Source organism: Meles meles, chromosome 20, assembly GCF_922984935.1.
Source record: "Meles meles chromosome 20, mMelMel3.1 paternal haplotype, whole genome shotgun sequence".
In the NCBI taxonomy this organism is placed as follows: domain Eukaryota; kingdom Metazoa; phylum Chordata; class Mammalia; order Carnivora; family Mustelidae; genus Meles; species Meles meles.
In genome coordinates, this window is record NC_060085.1 from 20,699,231 (window position 1) to 20,711,302 (window position 12,072).

Sequence of the window (12,072 nt, forward strand, 5' to 3'; positions counted from 1 at the left end):
CTCTCCCGCCTCTTAAAAAAAGAAGCTAGTTGAATCTGCAAAGAGCCAATTTATTGGTTAATGTAATGATTAAACCTGGAAATAATGTGCCAGTATTTCTAAGAGAGACCTGATATATCCTTAGTTGTCTATTGGATATTATTAAAATGTACTGAATTAATTGATGACCAAGATTACATTTTACAGGCTGAATGAGAAGTAACTAAAAGAAAGGTAAAAAAAATTTTGAGGTAAAATAAACATCAGAAACCTCAGGTGACTATTAAGCTTAGACTAAGGGACTGGGTAAAACCTCACTTTGAGGAGTTATATATTTGAGAAGTATTTTTTGGTGATAATTACAGGTTTTAGAAAGAAATACAAGTTTCTCTTTAAGAAAAATGTAATTTTTATAGGGAAGTTCAAAGATAGGATGTTGCCTGGTTGAGGATCTTTGAAATTTGCCTAAATCATATACTAGTAACATATCAGTTGCTTATGTGTATTTGCTAGTGTATAAAAACATTTGTGTATATTTACCCTAACTATGTGATAAGCATGGGATGTAGAAATTAAAGATTAGCAAGACTTATGCCTACCCTCAAGAATATCACCATCTGGGGTATTGGTTCTTAACCCTCTCTGGGTCATGAAGATCAGAAAGAATTTCTTCCCAGGACAGTGCAAATGTGGTTTTGCATACGAAGTTTTCAACTGAATTTAAGGGAATTGACAGTTTCTTCTGGTGATTGCACATGAAGTCTCTACATGGCCCTCATGTTTAGAAACTATTCTAGTGGGATCAAATAGACCACAAGCAAACCTTGTGCTGCATATGCACTGATGTTAGAGTGAGTGATGGATTACTTGGGGCTGGAAAAAAATCAGTGAAAGCTTCCAGTGGCAGTAATACTCAAGGTGAGCCTTGAGGAGTGGACAGGGGTTCGCCCAGAGGACAAGCAAGAAGGAGAGATGTTCCAAAATGGCACAATAGCACAGGGAAGTGGTAGTTCCAGGAAACTATAAGGTATTTGGTAACTTTGGCATGTAAGTATGTGTTAATGTTTGGGATAGTAAGGTGCAGAAGGAGGCAAGTGTCAGATCATGAAGAGTTTTTAAGGCCCAAAATGCCCCTCCAGCAGTCTGATGTAATTATAGGAGTAACATGATTGGATATGGATATGGGTGTTTTGTTTGGTTGGTTTTTTTCTAAGAGAGAGAATCTCAAGCAGGCTCTGTGTCCAACACGGAGCCCAATACAAGGGCAGTCTCACAATCCTGAGACCATGACCTGAGCTGAAATCAGAGTCAGACATATAACTGACAGAGCCACCCAGGCACCCCTAGATACGGGTTTTAAATGCTGTCTCTGTCTATAGGAAGTGTAAAATACAGAAGACCAGAATCAGGGAGGAAGGAGATGATGGAAGTGATTTGGACAATAAATTATGACTAGACAACAATAAGAATGATGAAGAAATGCAGTGGAGTATATAGATGTTAGTAAATAAAAATCAGTTTGATGATCAATTATATGTGGAAAGTGAAGGGTGATTGAGAGGTTGCGGCTAAGAACTTCCCTCACAATCGTGGCTTAGAGGATGCTATTTTTGGTGAGGATTTTGCATTTTATTCTAAAGCCTGTGAAGGTGTTTAAGTGGGGGAATCACATGATCTGTCTTACATTTTAAAAGGATCCCTCCAGTTGCAGAAGGACTGGAGTGGGGCAATAATGGAATCAGGGAGCAGTCATTCAAGCAAAACGATGTTAATTTCAGTATTTGGGCTAGAGTTGGGGCAAAGAAAGTAGTAAGAAATTGTTGGATTATGAATGTATGTTTGGAGATAAATTCATTCGGAGTTTTGATAGATTGATTTGGTATGTGTGTACAAAAAAGGGAAAGACCAGAGAAGAATGACTTCTATATTTTTGATCTTCCCAACTTTAACCTTATAAAAGTAGAATAGGAAACACTGTGGGAGAAGCAGGTTTGGGAGTAGAGCAGTGGGGATCAATATATTGGTCTGGTTTTTCCTTTCAAGTTTGAGATGCCTTTTAAAATGCCAAACTGAGGGGCGCCTGGGTGGCTCAGTGGGTTAAGCCGCTGCCTTTGGCTCAGGTCATGATCTTGGGGTCCTGGGATCGAGTCCCGCATCTGGCTCTCTGCTCAGCAGGGAGCCTGCTTCCCTCTCTCTCTCTGCCTGCCTCTCTGCCTACTTGTGATCTGTGTCTGTCAAATAAATAAATAAAATCTTTAAAAAAAAAAATAAAATGCCAAACTGAGATGTTGAAAGTCTGGACCTCAGAAGTGAAGTTCAGATATAACAACTTTAGAGTCATCAAAGTATATGTTGTGTTTAAAGCTGTTGGATGAGATGACCACTCCTTTCCCCAGACCTCCATACAGTGAAACTCAGTGTTCAGCAGATTCTACCCAGAACTTCCAGACAGCCAAACATCAGTATGGAGGAAATCTCCCATAAAAGTTAGAGGCCAGAACAAATACATGTGAAAGGAACTCGGAAGAAACAGACAAATCAATAGAAGAAAATGGTGGTTGCTGCCTGCAAAGAGAAATGAGGAAACAACAGGGAGACAGAGGGGAGCAATCTAAGAAGCAATCAAAGGAGCTCTAGAAAATTACAAACAAGAAAACAGGGATAAACTTGATATAAAGATTAGAAAATAGGACAACAGCAACAAAAAGTTATCAACAGGAGAGAAATGTTAGAAGTTTGATCCAACAGCGATATGTAGAAGAATGAAACTCGACCATTCCCTTACACCATACACAAAGATAAACTCAAAATGGATAAAAGAGGGCGCCTGGGTGGCTCAGTGGGTTAAAGCCTCTGCCTTCGGCTCAGGTCATGATCTCAGGGTCCTGGGATCGAGCCCCGCATCGGGCTTTCTGCTCGGCAGAGAGCCTGCTTCCTCCTTTCTCCCTCTCTGCCTGCCTCTCTGCCTACTTGTAATCTCTGTCTGTCAAAATAAATAAATAAATCTTTAAAAAAAAATGGATAAAAGACCTCAACGTGAGACAGGAATCCATCAGAATCCTAGAGGAGAACATAGGCAGTAACCTCTCCGATAAGCCACAACAACTTCTTTCAAGATATGTCTCCAAAGGCCAAGGAAACAAAAGCGAAAATGAACTTTTGGGACTTCATCAAGATCAAAAGCTTCTGCACAGAAAAGGAAACAGTCAACAAAACAAAAAGGCAACCCACGGAATGGGAGAATATATTTGCAAATGACAGTACAGACAAAAGGTTGATATCCAGGATCTATAAAGAACTCCGCAAACTCAACACACGAAACAGATAATCATATCAAAAAATGGGCAGAAGATATGAACAGACACTTCTCCAATGAAGACATACAAATGGCTATCAGACACATGAAAAAATGTTCATCATCACTAGCCATCAGGGAGATTCAAATTAAAACTACATTGAGATACCACCTGACACCAGTTAGAATGGCCAAAATTAGCAAGACAGGAAACAACGTGTGTTGGAGAGGATGTGGAGAAAGGGGAACCCTCTTACACTGTTGGTGGGAATGCAAGTTGGTGCAGCCACTTTGGAGAACAGTGTGGAGATTCCTCAAGAAATTAAGAATAGAGCTTCCCTATGACCCTGCAATTGCACTACTGGGTATTTACCCCAAAGATACAGATGTAGTGAAAAGAAGGGCCATCTATACCCCAATGTTTATTGCAGCAATGGCTACGGTCGCCAAACTGTGGAAAGAATCAAGATGCCCTTCAACGGATGAATGGATAAGGAAGATGTGGTCCATATACACAATGGAGTATTATGCCTCCATCAGAAAGGACGAATACCCAACTTTTGTAGCAGCATGGACGGGACTGGAAGAGAATATGCTGAGCGAAATAAGTCAAGCAGAGAGAGTCAAGTATCATATGGTCTCACTTATTTGTGGAGCATAACAAAGAACACGGAGGACATGGGGAGATGGAGAGGAGAGGGAGTTGAGGGAAACTGGAAGGGGAGATGAACCATGAGAGACTATGGACTCTGAAAAACAACCAGAGGGTTTTGAAGGGGTGTGGGGGTGGGAGGTTGAGGACCCAGGTGGTGGGTAATAGGGAAGGCATGTACTGCATGGAGCACTGGGTGTGGTGCAAAAACAATGAACACTGTTACGCTGAAAATAAACAAATTAAAAAAAAGAAGAAGTTTGATCCAAGAAGTCCAATATTCAGATAATGGAGTTTCAGAAGAGAGAACAGAGAATAAGAAAGAAAATTACTGAAGAAATCATATTAAAAACTTTTCCAGGTTGATGTTATCACCAAGATGGTGGAATCAGAGTTTTCCATCCTCTGTTCCCCATGAAGATCAACAATTAGACAGGCATGAATGAAAAATAGCTCTGGGAGAGCTCAGAAGAAAGCTATCATTTAAGAAGCTTCAGTAACACGGTAGAGCAAAACCTCAGAATAACCATACAAAAAGGGTAGGAAAAACAGTTTCATTTTGCTGCATCATTCCATACCCCAGGCTGACACTGCTAAGCACCAAGAAAGAACTCCCTGGCCTAAAAGGATTCCCCTCTCCAGAAAGAGGAGAGGGGAATGAGTAACCAGCTTACCCAGCCCTTCAGGCCACTGTACAAAGGACCCACTTTAGTTTTACCACACCCATAGACTGGCAAAACTGAGACATCTAGAAACAGGAACAAGGAAAAGGACAGGGACTACCCATGTCAGCCATGCCGTGATAGTGACCATGGTTCCCACTGGCCTGCTCTGCATAGGATCCTGGCAGCCTTCACTGCTGAGGATTTCAACTACCCTTATAGATGTCGCAAACCCCCTCAGCTTTCGTCACAGAGGACCTTGTCATAGACCCCAGCAGACTGCTCACAGAGGACCCCAGCATCTTCCACCTTTGAAAAAATGTGTAGAAGTAGAAGAAGCTGCCACAGAATGCCTGCAGATTTTTTTTCACCAAGTTTTTCACCCCACGGGTATTTGCGTTCACAGATGCCAGCCCCTTGAGCACCTTTTGCTCTCTCCCCACTCCTTGCTGGGACATGAAATGTGCAGCAGCCAGCCCCTGTCTCTGTGGCTAGGCACATGAACATGCCAGCCTAGACTCCCATGGCTGACCCCTGTGGTTGTGCATGTGTTCATGCCTAGCCCCTGCAGCTGTATACCTGCACAACGCTGGCCTAACTTCCGTCACTGGCCTCCACTGCCGAGCGTGCTGACATGGTGAACTCCTGTAGACTCAGGAGTGTATGCTAGCAACCAAGGCCCTGACAGCTGCTTATGGGTCCATATTTGCCCTTGACACTTGTCAGTGGCCTACATTCCTGGGCTCATCTAAAGGCCCTGAAGCTATGCACCTGCATATTGCCAACCCAACTCCTGTCCCAGTCTCCACTGCCTCTACAGCTATACAAATGCATGCGAATAACCAGGGCCTCTGCAGTTGCTAGTGTATGTGCATTTGGCATCAGCCTCTTCTGCTGGTTCCAGCCCTTACCATTACCTCTGTGTTTGCAACTTTACCCTGACATTTTGCAGGTATCTGCAGCTGGGGGTACACACACTACCAGCTCTGGCCACCACTGCTATCTGCCCACATTCCTAGCTGTTGGACTTGGAAGAGCCACTGAGGTCCCCAACAACCATTGTAGACACCATGGACCCTTTGCAGCTCTCCACAAGGGTCACATGGTTGTTGATGTTGTGGACCCATGTGGCCTAGACCAATGAGGTATACACTCCTGGGCCCAGAGCTGCCACATGCACTTAGCAACCTACATCACTAGACTCAGAGTTACAGCATTCTCTGGCATATTTCCATCCACTGGTGAAGGTCTTCCCTCTATCTAACTCAGTTAATACAGTCTGGAAGAAGTAACTGCTCTTCACATGGCACATACAACTATTCAAGAGTACAGGAATTGTGAAAATAAAGGAAACATGATACTACCAAAGGAACCCAATAAACTTTCAGTGACCCTAAAGAAATGGAAATACACAAATTGCCTGATAAATAACTCAAAATAATTGTTCTAAAGATGCTTAGAGAGCTTATAGCTCTCACAGAAAAACAGTTCAACAAAGTTGGGTAAATAATACAAAAACAAAATGAAAAGTTCAACAAAAAATAGAAAACAATGTTTATAGCAGCAATGTCTACAATAGCCAAACTATGGAAAGAACCTAGATGTCCATCAACAGCTGAATGCATAAAGCAGATGTGGTATATATACACAATGGAATACTATGCAGCCATCAAAAGAAATGAAATCTTGCCATTTGGGACAACATGGATGGAACTGGAGGGTATCATGCTTAGTGAAATAAGTCAATCGGAGAAAGACAATTATCATATGATCTCCCTGATATGAGGACATGGAGAAGCAACATGGGGGGTTAGGGGGATAGGAGAAGAATAAATGAAACAAGATGGGATTGGGAGGGAGACAAAACATAAGTGACTCTTAATCTCACAAAACAAACTGGGGGTTGCTGGGGGGAGGTGGGGTTGGGAGAGGGGAAGGGGGGTTATGGACATTGGGGAGGGTATGTGCTATGGTGAGTGCTGTGAAGTGTGTAAACCTGGTGATTCACAGACCTGTACCCCTGGGGATAAAAATACATTATATGTTTATAAAAAAATAAGAAATAAAAAATTTTTTAAAAAAAAGGAAACACACACACACAAAAATAGAAAACATAAAAATAACCAAATAAATTTTGGAGCTGAAGAATACAAACACTGAAGAACTCAATAGAGAAAAACTAAGAGGTAGCCCATGGAATGGGAGAAGATTTTTTGCAAATGACAATATAGATAAAGGGCTGATATCCAAGATACACAAAGAGCTTCTCAAATTCAATACTCAAAAAATTACTAATAACCCAGTCAAAAATGGGCAGAAGGTATAAACATACACTTCTCCAAACAAGACCTACAAATGGCTAACAGACACATGAAAAAATGCTCAACATCACTAGCCATCAGGGAAGTACAAATCAAAACCACAATGAGATACCACCTTACACCATTTAGAATGACAAAAATTAACAAAACAGGAAACAACAAATGTTGGCAAGGATGTGGAGAAAGGGGAACTATCTTACACTGTTGGTGGGAATGCAAACCGCTACAGCCATTCTGGGAAAACAGTGTGAAGTTTCCTCAAGATGTCAAGAATAGAGCTACCCTAAGACCTGGCAATTGCACTACTAGGTATTTACCCCAAAGATATAGATGTAGTGAAAAGAAGGGGTGCATGCACACAATGTTCATAGCAGCAATGTCCACAATAGCCAAAGTGTGGAAGGAGCCAAGATGCCCTTCAACAGATGAGTGGATAAAGAAGATGTGGTACATACACACAATGGACTATTATTCAGCCATCAGAGACAATGAATACCTACCATTTCCATTGACATGGATGGAACTGGAGATTATGTTAAGTGAAGTAATCAAGCAGAGAAAGGCAATTATCATATGGTTTCACTCATATGTGGAACATAAGCAATAGCATGGAGGACCACAGAGGAAGGGAGGGAAATCCAAAGAGGGAGAAATCGGAGAGGGAGATGAACCATGAGAGACTATGGACCCTGAAAAACAATCTGAGGGTTTCAAAGGGGAGAAGGGTTGAGGAGGGGATAACAGGGTGATGGTATTGAGGAGGTCATGTGCTATGATGAGCACTGGGTGTTATATATAACAATGAATCATTGAACACTACATCAAAAACTAATTATGTACTATACAGTGGTTAACTGAACATAAAAAAAAAAAAAAGAAAAGAAATAAAGAGCTTGAATAACAAAATGGACCAAGCAGGAGAATCAGTGAACTCAAAGACAGATAAATTGAAATTATCCAGTCAAAGGATCAAAAAGAAAAGAGAATGAAAAATTCTGTGGGACTTCTAGGACACCATTAAGAGAATTAATCTACACATTATTAGAGTACCAAAGAAGAGAAGGAGAAAGGGGCAGAAAGCTTATTTAAGGTGATAATGGCAGAGAACTTTCCAAATCCAGGGAGAGATTTGGACATCCAAATTCATGATATTTGCAGTTCTCCAAACAATTTCAATCCTCAACGAGATCTTCTCCAAGGCTTTACAATAAAACTGTTTAAAAATCAAAGAATCTTGGGCGCCTGGGTGTCTCAGTCATTAAACATCTGCCTTTGGCCCAGGTCTTGATCCCAGCATCCTGCGATCAAGCCCCACATTGGGCTTCCTGCTAGGCAGGAAGCCTGCTTCTTCCTCTCCATTCCCCCTGCTTGTGTTCCTGCTGCTGTCTCTCTGTGTCAAATAAATAAAATCTTTTAAAAAATCAAAGAACAGTGTGGAGATTCCTCAAGAAATTAAGAATAGAGCTTCCCTATGACCCTGCAATTGCACTGATGGGCATTTACCCCAAAGATACAGATGTAGTGAAAAGAAGGGCCATCTGTACCCCAATGTTTATTGCAGCAATGGCTACGGTCGCCAAACTGTGGAAAGAACCAAGATGCCCTTCAACGGATGAATGGATAAGGAAGATGTGGTCCATATACACAATGGAGTATTATGCCTCCATCAGAAAGGATGAATACCCAACTTTTGTAGCAACATGGACGGGACTGGAAGAGATTATGCTGAGCAAAATAAGTCAAGCAGAGAGAGTCAAGCATCATTATGGTCTCACTTATTTGTGGAGCATAACAAATAACATGGAGGACATGGGGAGATGGAGAGGAGAGGGAGTTGAGGGAAACTGGAGGGGGAGATGAACCATGAGAGACTATGGACTCTGAAAAACAACCAGAGGGTTTTGAAGGGGCTGGGGGGTGGGAGGTTGAGGAACCAGGTGGTGGGTAATAGGGAAGGCATGTACTGCATGGAGCACTGGGTGTGATGCCAAAACAATGAACACTGTTATGCTGTAAATAAAGAAATAAAAAAAATAAATAAAATTTAAAAAAATTAAAGAATCTTGAAAGCAACAATAAAAAAGAAGCTTGTCACTTACAAGGCAACCCTCATAGGGCAATGAGCATATTTCTTAGCAGAAATCTTGCAGGCCAGGAGAGAAGGGAACGATATGTTCAAAGTTCTGAAAGAAAAAAAAAACCGGGCGCCTGGGTGGCTCAGTGGGTTAAGCCGCTGCCTTCGGCTCAGGTCATGATCTCAGGGTCCTGGGATCGAGTCCCGCATCGGGCTCTCTGCTCAGCGGCGAGCCTGCTTCCCTCTCTCTCTCTCTGCCTGCCTCTCTGTCTGCTTGTGATCTCTCTCTGTCAAACAAATAAATAAAATCTTTAAAAAAAAAAAACAAACCTGCCAGCCAAGAATACTTTGCTCAGGAAAGTTGTCCTTCAGAAATAAATAAAGGAAATATAAAGATTTTCCCAGACAAATGCTAAGGAAGTTCAAAATTACTAGACCTGCCTTACAAGAAGCAGTGCAAATTCTTCAAGCTGACCTGAAAAAAAGAAAAAGGTTAATTAATGGCATGAAAATGCAGGAAAATATAAAACACGTGGTAAAGATAAGTATATAGTCAAATTCAGAATACTGTAGTACTATAATATGATGGTCTATGACTGTAGTAAAGGTTAAAGGACAGAAAAATTTAAAATAACTATAGCTAACACAAAAACAGACACAAAGATCAATGGAACAGAATAGATAACCCAGAAATGGACCCACAACTATATGGTTAACTAATCTTTGACAAACCAGGATATCCAGTGGAGAAGAGACAGTCTCTTCAACAAACGGTATTAGGAAAACTGGACAGCAACATGCAGAATAATGAAATTGGACACTTTTTTACACCATACACAAATATAAATTCAAAATGGATGAAAGACCTGGACAGGAAACCACTAACATCCTAGAAGAGAACACCAGCAGAAACCTCTTTGAGATCAGTCTTGGCAGTTTATTACTAGATACATCTCTGGAGGCAAGGGGAACAGAAGCAAAAATGAAGTACCGAGGCTTCATCAAGTTAAAAACCTTCTGCACTGTGAAGGAAAAAATCAACAAAACTAAAAGACAGCCTTCAGAATGGGAGAAGATATTTGCAAATAACATATCTGATAAAGGGTTAGTATCTAAAATCTGTTAAGAACTTAGCAAACTCAACACCCAAAAAATGAATAATCCAGTTAAGAAATGGGCAGAAGACATGAACAGACATTTTTCCAAAGAAGACATCTAGATGGTCAACAGACACATGAAAAGATGCACATCCTCACTCATCATCAGGGAAATATAAATCAAAACTACAAATGAGATATCACCTCAAACCAGTCAGAATGGCTAAAATCAACAACAAAAGAAACAACAGGTGTTGCCCAAGATGTAGAGGAAGGGGAACATTCTTAACACTCTTGGTAGGAATACAAAACTGTGCAGCCACTCTGCAACAGTATGGAATTTCCTCAAAAAGTTAAAAGTAGAACTACCCTATGACCCAGTGATTGCATTACTAGGTTTTTACCCAGAGGATACAAAAATACTGATTCAAAGGGACACATGCACCATGATGTTTATAGCAGCATTATCAACAATAACCAAATTATGGAAAGAACCTAAATGTCCATTGACTGATGAATGGATAAATATATGCAATGGAGTATTACTCAGCCATAAAAAGGAATAAAGTCTTGCCATTTGCAACAACATGGATGGAGCTAGACTCTATTGTGCTAAGTTAAGTAAGTCAATCAGAGGAAGACAAATACCAAATGATTTCATTCATATGTGGAATTTAAGAAAACAAAACAGATAAACATAAGGGGAAAAATAGAGAGGGAGGTAAACCATAAGACTCTTAACCATAAAGAACAATCTGAGGGTTGCTGGAGGAGAGGGGGGTAGGTTGTGGGCTAAATGGGTGATGGATATTAAGGAGGGCACTTGTTGTGATGAGCACTGGGTGTTATATGTAAATAATGAGTCATTAAATTCTACTCCTGAAACTAATATTACACTGTATGTTAACTAACTAGAATTTAAATTAAAACTTGAAACATGAAAAAAGTCACTATTGCTAGTATAATTGGCTAATGGATATACAATATAAAAACATAAATTAGAACATCTAAAACATAAAGGGGGAGGGGTTGAGTAAAGGGGTAGAGATTTTGTATGGGGTTGCAGTTAAGTTCTAATTATCCTAAAATAGACTGTTAAAGCTACAAGATGTTTTTTTTTTCCCATTTTATTTATTTTTTCAGCGAAACAAGATGGGATTGGGAGGGAGACAAACCATAAATGACTCTTAATCTCACAAAACAAACTGGGGGTTGCTGGGGGGAGGTGGGATTGGGAGAGGGGGAGGGGGCTATGGACATTGGGGAGGGTATGTGTTATCGTGAGTGCTGTGAAGTGTGTAAACCTGGCGATTCACAGACCTGTACAAGATGTTTTATGTAACATCTTATAACATCTCATGTAACCAGAAAGCAAAAACCTACAGTGGATATATGCAAAATAAAGAGAAGGGAATCAAGGCATACCACTGTGGAAAATCATCAATTCACAAAGAAAGACAGCAAGAGAGGAGGACAGGAATGAAGGAACTACAAAAAGAGCCAGAAAAGAAACTTTTTTTCAGAAAACAGTTTTTGTAAGTGATAATAATGAATCCTTCCCTATCAATAATTACTTTTAAGGTAAATGGATTAAATTCTCAATCAAGGACATAGAGTGGCTAAATTACACCATACACAAAGATAAACTCGAAATGGATAAAAGACCTCAACGTGAGACAGGAATCTATCAGAATCCTAGAGGAGAACATAGGCAGGAAACTCTTCGATATCAGCCACAGCAACTTCTTTCAAGATATGTCTCCAAAGGCCAAGGAAACAAAAGCAAAAATGAACTTTGGGGACTTCATCAAGATCAAAAGTTTCTGCACAGCAAAGGAAACAGTCAACAAAACAAAAAGGCAACCCACGGAATGGGAGAATATATTTGCAAATGACAGTACAGACAAAAGGTTGATATCCAGGATCTATAAAGAACTTCTCAAACTCAACACACACAAAACAGATAATCATATCGAAAAATGGGCAGAAGAT

At 40.5% G+C, this 12,072-nt stretch overlaps 1 protein-coding gene across 7 annotated transcripts in view; it reads left to right on the forward strand.

Annotated features, from left to right (window-relative positions):
- The window catches only part of DOCK3 (dedicator of cytokinesis 3), a 608,703-nt gene that overhangs the window by 399,113 nt on the left and 197,518 nt on the right, over positions 1–12,072 (forward strand). The window lies entirely within an intron of this gene.